Source organism: Bos taurus, chromosome 13 (assembly GCF_002263795.3).
Source record: "Bos taurus isolate L1 Dominette 01449 registration number 42190680 breed Hereford chromosome 13, ARS-UCD2.0, whole genome shotgun sequence".
Lineage (NCBI taxonomy): Eukaryota > Metazoa > Chordata > Mammalia > Artiodactyla > Bovidae > Bos > Bos taurus.
Genome location: NC_037340.1, coordinates 25,306,898 through 25,321,691, shown reverse-complemented (window position 1 = coordinate 25,321,691; position 14,794 = coordinate 25,306,898). Strand labels below are relative to the sequence as shown.

The following is a 14,794-nucleotide window of genomic DNA, read 5'->3' as shown; positions in this document are numbered from 1 at the left end:
ATGGGTAACAAGTAACATGAAATAAATCATGTAACTTCCAAACCACAATCAGTCACTGTGCGGAGTGCAGCACAGATAAAAGAAAACTATCCTTGTCTCACCAACACTCAATCTTCTGTTGGGATGCTCCTGTATGATCCAGGCCTAGGACAAGCTCCGGTTATATCTAAAATAGTTACGGTTTGTAAAAGGATATTTTCTTGCTATCACTTGCAACAGATGGTACAAAGAACTCCTCATTATTTATCGCCATCTCTGCACATCCACCCATTTCCTGGACGGACTCTGTCTTTTATACACAACTCCCTTCTGGTACTTCCAGATAAGTCATCTTCGTCTATCCCACTACAAATACAAATGTTCAGTGCCTTAGATTTTGTTTTTCTTTTTAGGACAGGTCTCCAAACTCCTATTTAACTGGTCAACATACATCCTGCGGAGAAGGCAATGGCACCCCACTCCAGCACTCTTGCCTGGAAAATCCCATGGACGGAGGAGCCTGGTAGGCTACAGTCCACGGGGTCGCTAGGAGTCAGACACGACTGAGTGACTTCACTTTGACTTTTCACTTTCATGCATTGGAGAATGAAATGGCAACCCACTCCAGTGTTCTTGCCTGGAGAATCCCAGGGACAGAGGAGCCTGGTGGGCTGCCATCTATGGGGTCGCACAGAGTCGGACACGACTGAAGCGACTTAGCAGCAGCAGCAGCATACATCCTGCAACAGATCATATATTGTTTTGTTTATTTATGTTTCTTATCCTACAAAGGACTTTGCTTTTGGGGGTTGTGCCACACCATGTGGCATGAAGGACCTTGGTCTACAACCAGGGACTGAATCCATGCCCCTGCGATGGAAGTGCAGAGTCTTAACCACTGGACTGCCACACAAGTTCCCACAAAGGATTTCAGATGGCTGTGCGTGCACACACACACACCCCGCCCCCATCATCATCATCCTTTGGCTTGCAGTTTACACAGTGTTTTCAATGATGATTGTACTTCATGGCCCTCAGAATGCAGTGATATACATGTTTAGGTCCAGTGTCCCTCTCCTCATGTGAACGGCGAGAAAATGGAAGTGATGGAAATATGAGGAGATCAGGACCCTGCCCACCTTCTCATAGTAGTAAGTAGTGGGTGAGTGTGAAAGTCGCTCAGTCCTGTCTAACTCTTTGCAAGCCCACGGACTGTACGGTCCAAGGAGTTCTCCAGGCCACAATACTGGAGTGGCAGCCGTTCCCTTCTCCAGGGGAATCTTCCCAACCCAGATATTGAACCCAGGTCTCCTGCACTGCAGGCAGATTCTTTATCAGCTGAGTCACTCAGGAAGCCCACTAAGTAGTGAAGCAGCAAGACTTCCCCATTGGTTCAGTGGTTAAGACTTTGTGCTCACAATGCATGGGAAAACGGGTTCAATCCTTGGTCAAGGAACTAAGATCCCTCAAAAGAAACCATCTTCAGCCTCAGCACTGTTACCACTTCTTTCTCTGTGTAAGTGTGAAGTCGCATGTCCTTCAGGTCGCTGAGCAACTCTGTGAGGCTGATGCTCCCAAGGTCTTCCCTACATGGATTACTGAGGATTTATATGCTTGAGTTTTGACCTTGAGTAGGCAGTCTGGTAAACTCTGTTTGAGAAATAACTCATTTGTTCCACTTTCAGGTCCAGATTTTCACAGCGAAGGAAAAGAGTAACAGGACATCTCAGTGGGTTTAGGATCTAACTACCTAGGTTTTATCTTCCTGCCTCAAAATGTGTTACATAATTATACATCACATTTAACTAATATCCAGGTGACGCAGTGGTAAAAAATTCGCCTGCCAGTGTAGGAGATGCAAGAGACTCAAGTTCAGTCCCTAGGTTGGGAAGATTCCCTGGAGAAGGAAATGGCAAGCCACTCCAGTATTCTTGCCTGGAGAATTCCTTGGACAGAAGAGCCTAGCAGGCTACAATCCATGGGGTCTCAAAGAGCTGGACTCGAATGAGCGGCTGAGTACACACACACACGTACACACACACACACACACATTAGTACACATTATGCTTATATATAACATGCTTATATATTATATGAAAAGTGAAAGCAAAAGTCCTCAGTTTTGTGGTAAAGAACCTGCTTGCCAATGCATGAGACATAAGAGATAAAGGTTCGATTCCTAGGTTGGGAAGATCCCCTGGAGGAGGGCATGGCAACCCACTCCAGTATTCATGCCTGCAGAATCCCATGGACAGAGGAGCCTGTTGGGTTACATTCCATAAGGTCGCAAAGAGTCAGACACAACTGAAGCAGCTCAGCATGCACACATTATGTATAAGTATACACACACATACATGTCTTCACTAGTCAAAGACACCAGACTGCTTATGGGATAAAAGATCCAGACCTCATCTGATTAACATTCTTTACCACTAGGACCCCAATCCCACTCCTGGGACCGTATCTCTCAGAGACGTGTTCCACCTCTAACCCTGTGCCTTGCTTAACCTTCATTCAGGAAATGGGTCAAGGTGATTAGGTTGTAAGTGAAAAAAAAAAAAGCTGATACAACATCATATAGCTTTAGGATGCTCACAACAATGCAAGAATTTTTAAAAATATTTTAGTTTGATGATAAAACATATCCTTACCGTATCCAAACCTACAGAGCGAACTGATAATGATCTAAATACATAAAATTTTATGCTTCACAGCTACAGCTTAAAGGGTAGATATTCTTTAGAGACTGCCGGAGAAAATGCTGGTAAACAAATTGATGAATGGGTGATGCCGAGTTGGAAAACAAATGGTTTTTCATTCTTGTTTCGCCCTCTCACGTTGTAGCTAGTCAAATTGAGGTCAATCTCTTTCTCGGGGCTTTAAACAGCCCCAGCTTCTTCTTCTTCTTTTCTTGGCCAGGCAGCGTGGCATGTGGGTTCTTAGTTCCTCAACCAGGGTTCGAACCTTTGTCCACTGCTCTGGAAGCAGGGAGTTCTTAACCACTGGACCACCAGAGAACTCCCTGAGGAGTTCTTAACATCTTAGCTTCTTAACACCAAGAGTTCCCTGGTAGATTTAACCCCTTCAGGCCTGTTTCCTGTCTCCCATCTTTCCTAACAACTTTTCTGGAATCAACTCTGTGGCCTGGGTTATAGCCATGGCCCTGCTACTGGAATCACCCCACTGCCTGCATTCTGCTTTGTTTTCGCATTGATCGCAGAAGGACACGTGCTGGTTCTATTCCCAAGTGACAGAACCAACAACACAATACAAGATGAGCTCTGTCAGCAGAGTCAGTCTTCAAGGGAATGTTATGGATGGCTTCCAATGAAAGGTGTTTTAGTCTTGCCATTATGTTGACCCTCAGCTGAACAGTATTAGCCAGCGTGTCAAAAGAAGAAAGGGCTGTGTGAGTGAAGAGACCCAGAGGACAACACTGAAGGACAATAATTCAACAAATCCACCGACTTCAATTTTTAACCTCAAAATAAACACAAAAAAACACTGATGGCAATCCAGATCAAAACAGCCCTGGTGCCAAATTCTTCCTGGGTTCATGAGAGCCACTTGCTTTTCTCTCAACATCAAGTCTTTTTTTTTAGGCTTATTTATTTTTAGTTGAAGGATAATTGATGTCCAATATTGTGTTGGTTTCTGCCACACATCAACATGGATCAGCCACAGGTATCCATATGTCCCCTCGCTCTTGATCCCCCCTCCCACCCCTCTAGGTGGTCGCAGAGCTCGGGCTTGAGCTCCCCGAGTCATAGAGCACATTCCCACTGGCATTTGTTTTACATATGCTAGTGTATATGTTTCCATGCTGCTCTCCTGCTTTGTCCCACCCTCTCCTTCCCTCGCTGTGTCCACAAGGTAACAGCCACTCTTGAAACTAAAAGAAGTTCCATGGGATAAACTTATGGTTACCAGGGGGAAAGGGATAGTTAGGGAGTTTGAGATCGATATTTCACACTGCTGTATTTAAAATGGATAACCAACAAGGTCCTACTGAATAGCACAGGGAACTCTGTTCAATGTTATGTGGCAGCCTGGATGGGAGGGGAGGCTAGGGGAGAATGGATACATGTATATGTGTGCCTGAGTCACTCTGCTGTCCACTTGAAAGTATCACCACATTGTTAATGGACTATAATATAAAATAAAAAGTTTAAAAAAAAGAAACCAAATAATCCAATGTGTGAGTGGGTAAAAGAAACAGATTATTTTTTCCAAAAAAACATATAGAGAGCCCATAGGAATATGAAAATGTACTCAACATGACTAATCACCAGTACAATGCAAGTCAAAACCACAGTAAATATTATCTCATACCTGTTAGAATGGCTATTACCAAAAAGAAAAAAGAAAATAAGCATTGGTGAGGATGTAGCCAAAAGAGCACACTTGTGAACTGCTGGTAGGGATATAATTTCATATATTCATATATATATAATTTTGTATATTCATATACATTATACAGATAATAGTATAAAGGTATTATCTATAAATACATAAATAAAAATTAAATTATAGGGCTTCCCAGGTGGCACTAGTTGTAACGAACCCACCTGTCAAGGTGGGTAAGGAGATGTAAGAGACACGGGTTCAATTCCTGGGCTGGGAAGATCCCCTGGAGAAGGGCATAGAAACCCACTCCAGTCTTCTTGCCTGGAGAATCCCAAGGACAGAGGAGTCTGGTGGGCTCTGGACCATAGGGTCGCAAAGAGTCCAACATGACTGAAGTGACTTAGCCCGCATACAGCACACCCAAAGAAGTTCCATGGGTGTCCCAGGTATGAACATGTGAACTGGGAACAGATGCCGTGTGTTATATAACTATACAGATGCACAAACTTTCCCAGTTCTCATTAATTATGAAAGAACCAAAAGGTTCCAGGCTTATAAATTACATGAATATACCTTTGAACACCCATCTGTTTTCAAAGGGTTTGGTTGGAGTCTGTGACAGCAAACGCCAAGCATCTGCTCATCTGGGCCAGGCCAATGGCCCCGACAGCCCCCATTCAGGTGTCTCTCAGCAGTTCGTGCAGTATGTGGAAGAGGAACACCAAACTGGGCATCACAGAGCCTGCCTTCTAAGTCTGACCGCTTGGGGTCTCTAAGGCCCATCCCAACTACAACATTCTGTGGGTCCATGGAATATTTTTGAAAACTTTTATTTATTTTTGACAGTACTGAGTCTTCACTGCTGCTTGGGCTTTTTTCTCTAGTTGCGGCGAGTGGGGGTTACTCTCTAGTTGGGTGCATGGGCTTCTCATTGCGGTGGCTTCTCGTGTTGCACAGCACGAGCTCTAGGGCAGTCGGGTTTCAGAAGCCATGGCTCCCGGGCTCCAGAGCGTGGGTTCAGTAGTTGTGGCACACAGGCTTAGTAGCCCCACAGCATGTGGGATCTTTCCAGGACAGAGATCGAACCCATGTCTCCTGCGTTGGCAGGCAGATTCTTTACCACTGACCCACCAGGGAAGCTCAGTCCATGAAATATTTATTGAATAGTCACCAGGTATGCAAAGCCCAAGGTTGAGGCTGAGGAAGGGAAAAGAACCTTTAAACCACACAATTCCTACCTCTTAAGAGGAGAAAAGATGAAGCATGTACATGAGTAATAAAAATAAGACAGAAGCTGGACTTCCTTGGTGGTCCAATGGCTAAAACTCTGTGGTCCCAAGACAAGGGGCCAGGGTTTGATCCCTGGTCAGGGAACTAGATCCCATTTCCCACGACTAAGAGCTTGCACGCTACAGCTAAGAGTTTACATGCCACAGCTAAAGATCCAGCCTGCAGCAACTAAGACCCAACAAAGCCAAATAAACAAATACATTTTTTTTTAAGACAAAAGCAAGAATAACTTTGGCAAGTTTCAAATAAGTACAACAGACAAACCCTCTGGAATCTATAGATGAATAAGATTTTCCTGCCTGGGATAGTTGAGGAATACTTCTCTGAAGAGGTGAGATTTAAGTGAGTTCATAAATGATGAGCAGAAATTTCAGTAGGGAAGAAAGAGTTTCCTTTCTTAGGAATTTTCAGGCAGGAAGTAAGGCACGGTCATAGACCAGAGGTGGGGAGTGCCAAGTGTTGGGGAATGGACCGACCTCTGATCCAGCCAGAAAATTATTCCCAGGCAGTGGTTCTGCAAGTTGATGTAATTCAACAACATCAGAATCATCCAGAGGGCTTGCTGAAACACAGATTAATGGGCTCCACTTCCTGAGTGTCTGATTTAGCAGGACTTGGGTGGGCCTGAGAATCTGCCTTTTTAACAAGTTCCCAGATAATGCTGACCTGCTGGTCCAGGGACTACTCTTTGACAAAAACTGTTCTAAGGAGTAAAGCGAAGAGGCAAGCTCCCGTCAAAATCTCCATTCTATTGTGTTGCTGTTGTTTAGTTGCTGAGTTGTGTCTGACTCTTTTGCGACCCCATGGACTATAGCTCGCCAAGCTTCTCTGTCCATGGGATTTTCCAGGCAAGAATACTGGAGTGGGTTGCCATTTCCTCCTCCGGGGGATCTTTCTAACCCAGGGATTGAACTTGAGTCTCCTGCATTGGCAGGCGGATTCTTTACCACTGAGCCACTTGGGAAGCCCTCCATTCTATTGTGGGATTGGTTAAATCCTCATTCAGAAAGCTGACCTTACTCAATTTTGGGTGATTATCATAAGCGTTTCTCCATCTGTAAATATTTGCAATTAAATCTGCCAGGAAAAGATGGAAATAAGGAAAGGAAACATTTTTGGAGACTCTTATTTACCAGATGCTTTCCAAAATTTCTATTTAATTCCCAGCACATTCTCATCAGATAAAGGATATAATCCCCATTGGACAGATTGAAGGAATGGGGGCCACAAAGTCAATATACCAGAGCCAGAACAATCTCGAACTCTCGGGTTAAGAAATCAATGTAGAGACCTGACCTCTGAGTACTCTTCAAAGAAGGGTAGTTGAACCATTGTTCAAGAATCACTAAGATCAGTTATTACTCCCGTCCAAAATCAGGCCCAGAAATACCTGAACGAAGTCATTTGGATTGAATATTGCAAGAGAACCAAGAGGAGAGTAACAGAGATCAGACCACATTACTGTTATCTACAAACGTGGGGGAAAACCACCTTCCAAATGATGACTCCAGGGCATCCAAGAGCCCCATCAGGGTGCTCCATTTCAAAGGAATACCTTTATGTTTTCAGTTCAAATATCAAGCCAGCCAGCCAGCCAGTGGACAAGGCTCAGAAATCTGAGATGGTCAGCAAAACCACTGCCTCTCCTTATTTGGATAAATAACAGCCTCAAAGACAACCAGTTTGGGAGTCAAGCATACCCTGAGGCTGGGCTTGGCATGCTTTCCGCCCACGCCCTGCCAGGACTCGCCCAGCACTGACAGTCCCGGCTCCCTACCAGGTTCTGACAATGCCAGGAGCCTCCCCACTAGTCACAAGATCTGCTTCTCTGCATCCCAGGGACACACTGCTGGGCCTCTGAGCATTCCTCCCCTTGAGTGATGCCCTGCATTCCTGACACAGGGTAACCTGGAGAAACCACACGGACAGATACCCGTTCAGTATGTAAGGGAATCACACGCGATATGACAGAGGCCAACATCAGGCAAGAGGGAGCCCTGGTCTAGTTGTTCCCCCCTCTCCACACCCCAAACATTACCCCCTGAAAGAAAAGAATCTTCTGTCACACAGGAGTTGAGGCAAGTGACAAAAATGCTTTGTCATCTTGGAGAACCTTCCCAAGTCCACGATGAGCAGCAAGAGGTTGCAACTCCCTTCAAAAAGAAACAGGCTCCAGGCTGACCCTAAAGGAGCTAGCTCGTCTTCCCCTACTACCCAAGCCAATCTCCAGCTTTTTTTTTTTTCCCTCTTCTCCTTCTTTGTATTACCCTTTCTTTCACTTTTCTTCCTTTCTCGGAAAAGCAACATTGGGGCAAAATTTCTCCCATAGAGGACAGGAAGATATGTGTTGATAAACAGACAAAGGGAGTTTCTTAAAATCAGAAGATATTTTTGGCTTGATTCTGAAAACCTTCAACTCTCAACAACTTCTTCAATGTGCTGAAACCTACAAATTAGTTTCCAAAGTCTTTTTTTTTTAAAGATGCAATCATCCTCCCTCTTTGATCAGTACCTTCCTCCACCATGATTCAGAGGGAAGGCAGTAGGGTGTGGTGGAGAGAGCCCTGGATTATGAATGAAAAGACTTGGTTTCCGTTCCTGAGGATCTCCTTGGGCTGTGGTCTCACAGCCCTAACTGTGGTCCTGCCATTGAGCTCTTCTGAGACCCTGGTTCTGCTGCAAATGGGTCTGGGAATACTTGCAGTTACCCTCCTGGTGCCGTGAACATCAAAAGAGCTAAATTATTTATGACGTTGCATGCAGAAGAGCGTGGTCAGTGCGCAGTAGGATTAATATCACCAGTGAACAATGATGGGCTCACTCCATGAATTGAGAGCAAATCAAACAGATAAGCTGACTGTAATATAGGCATACAAGAGGGAAGAGAATGACACACTCTCTTCTTGAGATACAAAAGCTCATTAAAGAAGAAAGATTCTGAACGTAGCCGATGTAAGAACAGAACGCTGTATTATTTTCCAGAGATCTCATTCTTGAGAAAAATCCAATTATATATGCTGTCAACTCACCAACAAGGAGGTACTTTTCCTTGTTTCTATTCCCAAATGAATTGGCCATCCTGAATCAAGGTCAGGCAACGTAAGACTCCCCATCCACTTGATAGGGCTTCCTAAGTGGCACAGTGGTAAGGAATCCACCTGCCAACGCAGGAGATATGGGTTCAATGCCTGGGTCAGGAAGACCCTCTGAGGGAGGGAATGGCAACCCACTCCAGTATTCCTGCCTGGAAAATTCCACGGACGGAGAGCCTGGTGAGCTACAGTCCATGGGGTCGCAAAGAGTCAGACACAAGTGAGCGATTGAGTACACACACACACATCCACTCGATACTGGTTCAACTAGTAGATTTATGTATTCAGTTCAGTCTCTCAGTCGACTCTTTGCAACCCCAGGGACTGCAGCATGCCAGGCCTTGCAGTCCATCACCAACTCCCGGAGCTTACTCAAACATGTCCATTGAGTTGGTGATGCCATCCAACCATCTCATCTCTGTTGTCCACTTCTCCTCCTGCCTTCAATCTTTCCCAGTATCAGGGTTCATGTACTAATTATTTATAAATTCATGTATTAATTATTTATAAAAATTGTGAGATGGCTGATGACCCACATTTTTGTTTTGCATCTTGCTTCTTCCCTTCCTATCTTACCACTGGGGAGAACTTCTCTTTGGGAATGAAAAGAGAATGCATGTCCTCACTTGCCTGTGACTGGAATAAAAGTTTTGGTTGGTAAGGAGGAAGCTGAACCAAGTAGGTAAAGGCAAGATTTGGGATATGCTCAAAATTTCAACTATACAGTCTGAGCCCCACATTTGTATTAAAAACACAAACCTGTGTGCTTTAGAATACTTCTGGATAGAAAAACATTTATCTTGCAGTACTGCTCAAAAATTTTTTGACTTTTTTTTTTTTTGGTACTGATTTGTGCTGATTTAACGCAAATGTCAAAATGTTTTGTTACTGGGCATATATGTAGAGATGGCCTTGCATGTATGTTCACTGTCTCTACATTTACAATATGAAAATACATTTGGGTAGTTTTCATATTATTAAGATGCACTGTGAATATGAGTACATATCTGTAGATAAAAATTCTCTGCCCAAATCTAAAATATCCAAATACCATGTCTGACTCATTTTTTATGCTCTAGTCACAGAGTGATACTGGATAGAAACTTATTAGCATTTTACCAAGTTTCTTTGGAGCATTGTTACGAATAATAAAAAATACAGAAACATTTTAAAACAACATATTTCTGTCTTCAAATGGTCAGATTAACATAATTATAGCCTGAGGTTGCCAACAGTGGCACATTTCTCATTTTCATGAGAATACAGAGGTTCTATCCTGGATTACAAGCTAACAGGCTCCTTGGTCTAAATATATACAGTAAAATCTGCAGCAAATTTCTGAAGCATTAAGATCTGAACCCTGGAGATATCTAGTGAGTAATTTGCACTGCAGTAGAGCAGATTTTTTGTTGTTGCTTTGTTTTGCAGTTACACAGCTGCTAGGAAATACATTTTTAGATCTGATTTTTAAGGCAAGCAAAAATGATATCCAGTTTATGGCTATGTTCCCTGGGTCCCTCTGGCAAGGGAGTAGGGACCCACCTACAAAATATTCCATTCAGTTACCTTCCTCGTTGGAAGTGAAGATAGTCCTAGACACTCATGTAGGTGAAGCCATCAGACCTTGAGTGTGACACCCAATGCTTTAGAGGTGCGTTTCCTGAGAAACACGCTTTGAAGTTTAAGCGCGCTATAGATCTGGTCCCCACTATGTCTCAATTACCGCATCACTGACATCGCTACCATTTCTTGTTTGGCTTTTCCTTTGGCAGCTCTTGCCACCATATCAAGGGCAAACAAAAAGGAACAGGTTCAAAGAGTTCAATCAGAGCAAGGGCAAGTATGACCTTTGATTTCACAGGAAAAGAAAAAAAAAAAAAGAAATTAAGTGCATGTGCCGAGGGAAACATAGTCTTTGTATTTTAGGATATAGAGGGAGTTAGCGCCGCCTGAGCGAGGAGAAGCGGTCCTCCAGCTGAAGTGATACACCCAACCACCACATCTTTTATCTGGACAGGTTTTAAGTACATAAATATGCTGGACAGCTCTGAACTGAACCGATTTTCTTTGGGGCCAAGTTACAAGACGCCGAAGGCCTCCAGGACTCAAAGAAGAATTAGATTTTATTCTGACATCAAAACAGTGCATTGTTGTGAACTGTATCATGCTTAATGATGTCTTGCTCTGTCTCCTCCATAATCTGGGCTTCATCTTAAAGCCCTGGTTTCTACATTTCGCTCAGTCATAAGAAAACTGTCACCATCTTGGCCACATTCTAACACTATATTACTATTACTCATAATACTTTTTTTTAAAAAAGATTTTAACCAATAACTTTCTAAATTTTAAAAAAATTATTTATTTACTTTTGGCCGTGCCAAGTCTTCACTGTTATGCTCAGGCTCTCTCTAGTTACAGTGAGCAGGGGCTGCTCTCCAGTGGCGGTGTGAAGGCTTCTCATCGCAGTGGTCTCGCTGGCTGCGGAGCACGGACTCTAGAGCACAGGCCTCAGGTAGCTGTGGTACACGGGCTTAGCTGTGGTATCTTTCTGGACCACGCGTTAAATCCCTGTCCCCTGCACCGGCAGGCAGATTCTTAACCACTGGATCACCTGGGAAGCCCGATGCTTTTCTCGACATCAGTTTTAAGTTGACTTTTTCTTTCTTAGTGGGGATGAACAATAATACTCATTAACTCTCAGATTCCCTGTGCTACTTGTTTTTCCAATATGTGACACAACGATATAATTCAATCACTAAAATGTAAGAATCTGTTTTCCTTTGTGTTGTCGAAACTCACCGGTTCCAAGTGAAGAACAACTCTGAAAATATTCTCAGTAGGAAGATGTGAGCGTTTCCAGCTAGGTTACTGTAGGAGCCACTGCTTCAGCAAAGAGGCTGACTTTTGCAAATAATGCTATATTACCCAACCCTTTTTAGCCAAGATTGCTTTATTCAAAGCATCTCATAATTTGAAGCAGCTGCTGTTTTTCAGTTGACTTGATGGCCTATTCTCCTTCAATAAAAATATTGGATAATCTAAATCTGGTTAGTTCAAAATCCATTTATTTTGGGGCCAGGCCCATGCATTTCCAATTAATGAGCTCTGGCCCCATGGCAGGGTTGTGTTGCTATCTGGACAGGAAGGGGAACCTGGCTACACTTAACTGCAACACAGATGGCTCAGGGAAGTCAGATATACACTGTTTTCCTAAATCAACCAAGAGAACACACCTTGGTGGGTCCTGTGGGATGAGAACCAAGGCAGGGAGGCACTAGAGATGGAGAAAGAGCTGGTCTAAGGGACGTGCTTGGGGTCCAGCCCTGTTCTTGGTCAGTCACTTCTTAATTCTGTGATCTTTACCAAGTCACTCCATCCATGCCAGGCCTCCAGAGTCTCGACTGACGGGGGAAGGGTTATAAAAGATGACGGGTAAGACCTTCTTTCCACCTCCGAAACCCTATGATTCCAAATCATCTGGGCCTGTTTCTTGAGGTAACACCAATGACACAGATCAGGTTGTATTTTCTCAGCCACCAAGCTGGAGTCGCAGTTCAAGTGTCTCAGGAGCAGACATCGCTTGTGCAAATTACATGCAGACCCCATGGGAACAAAACAGGACAGAGAGGAAATGGCTTAGCACTGGGTGATTCGTAGCTCAATGACACATTTTTTCCTCTTTAAAAAAATTAGTAAGTGCTTTTTCTCCTACAAATATATATATATATATATAAGTAACATGATTTATATAAAAGTAGTTCTATAAAAGGCTGTGAATTTTAGAAAAAGTACAAAGGAAATAATGGTCCCCAGAGACACGCTGCTATACATAAAATAGAAAAGCAACAAGGATTTACTATATAACACCAGGAACTATACTCAATATCTTGTGATAACCTATAATGGGAAAGAATCTGAAAAAAAAAATGTATAACTGAATCACTGCTGTATACCTGATATTACAATATTTACAACATTGTAAGTCAACTATACTTCAATTAAAAACAAGAAATGATAAGAGTGACCCATGGAAGCTCTCTACAAAGTAGGGCCTTGGACGGAGGGAGCCTGAGCAATGTACTATGTAGTCTGGGCTTCCCTGATGGAGACCCACCGAGAAGACAGAAAAGCAAAACCTCAGGAAGGAGGCAACACGTGGATGCAAAGAATACCACCTGAAAATGCCAGGACTTAAGCTTCCTGTCAGAGGCAATTTCCGCTAACATCTGTATTTACAAGAGCCAAGCTGAGAGATCCAGTTTGGATATCAAAGGGCAGAGGGTGTGGTGTAAACTTCTCCCCAGGAATGGCTAACAACCCAGCACCCCCCCGAATCCCCACTGAAGGCAAAGGAAGGTCCTGTTCCCATCGACTTTCCAACGTGTTGGTTGTCAGCCAGCCCTGGATCTTACGCAGCCATGGAAGCTGGAAGCAAGTGGCCTTGCTCCTGCAGCCCAAGTTCAGGGCTGGGATGAGCAGCTGCATCCCTGACGATACTGTTGGCTGTAATTATTTCGCCTAGCGAATTACCAGGATATTTTTGCAGCCGAGTGGATGTCTCAATCTTCAGATACGTGGGGGGTTGAGGAGAGCCACAGCCCCTGCCTCTGGGGTGGCTTGAACCCTCCACCTCCGACGTTCTGTAACTTTCTTCCTGTCCTTCTCCTAACAGCGCTGCCAGGAGTCTGGAAGGGCAGCAGGCAGGCACATGCAGGCCTGTCTCCATTCAAAGACACTTTTTCCCTTGCCAATCGGGCTCATGAATCAGCTCCTTGCCCTGTCCTGGGAAGACGGTTTTTCTGAGTGCCACAGTACATGAAGTGAAGAAGGAAGCGGGAAGGAGGAGACGGCAGTTCATCCAAAGTGCTTTTTTTTTTTTAATTGGAGATAATTGCTTTACAATATTGTGTTGGCCTCTGCCATACACCATGAATCAGCCTCAGGTATACATGTGTTCTCTCCCTCCTGAATCCTCCTGCCACCTCCCACTCCATCCAGCCCCTCCAGGTTGTCACAGAGCACTGCGCTGAGCTCCCTGTGTCACACAGCCAATTCCCACTTGTTATCTATTTTACATATGGAAATGTATGTTTCCGTGTTATTCTTTCAGTTTGTCCCACCCTCTCCTTCCCCCACTGTGTCCACACATCTGTTCTCTGTGTCTCTGCAGTGCTTTTTGCTATCCCCACACTATCGGACACTATCAGACATTTACTGTTTTCTTTTCACTCCAAGTAAGTTGCAGCCAGGTCCCTGGATAAACAACCAGTCTGCCACTAGGTTTTGGATATTACAGATCAAACCAAAAAAAAAAAAAAAAATCCAAAACTGTACAGAACCATTTCTCTTAAAGCCAAGTAAGCATTGCTTATTTATAATTACTATTTTCAAGATAAGTTATCGGTATCTGACTGCAGACTTGGAGTCTTAGCTACTGGTAAGGAAGGGAGTGCAGTGTAGGATTTAAACACAAGGACTAGAGAGACAGTCAGCCTGGGGCTCAGTCCCAGTTTTGATTCTAGCTAGTGTATGACTTGTCACTTGATCTCTCTCAGCCTCAGTTTTCTTACCTTAAAATGGGTATAATAGCACCTATGCCTTATGGTTATAATGACCAAATGAAATAATATATATTATTTAGACCACATTGGTTAACAACTTCTCATCCATATGAACTCATCTATAAACGGAGATAAACATAAACAGATCCAGGCACACATGTACCTTTAAAAGGAAACAGACTGACTTAAAAAGACATTGATCTTATTAAATGTCTTTAAAAGAAATATATACAAAATATTGTGACTGAACTATTATTGCAAGGATAAGACAGAATAGTTATATCAAGTATATACAATTTCTGCCACAGATTTTTTTTCCGGGTTTTTCCATTAAACCTCAATATAACAGGGATATATCTGTTATATAAAAATTGCAGACATTTTAAATGTTATACATAAAGCTTAAATGGATATATCTCAAAGAATTTTTAAAATCCAAGATAAAAAAGTCCTTTATATTTTAAAATGTAAGGTGATTTTCACAAGGAAAATACAACAGACAATGTTTTCCTTGAATATTGAAGG

General features: G+C 43.3%; 1 protein-coding gene across 20 annotated transcripts in view; it reads right to left on the bottom strand.

The window, feature by feature from the left end:
- KIAA1217 overlaps positions 1–14,794 on the bottom strand; it is an 821,092-nt gene that overhangs the window by 91,288 nt on the left and 715,010 nt on the right. The window lies entirely within an intron of this gene.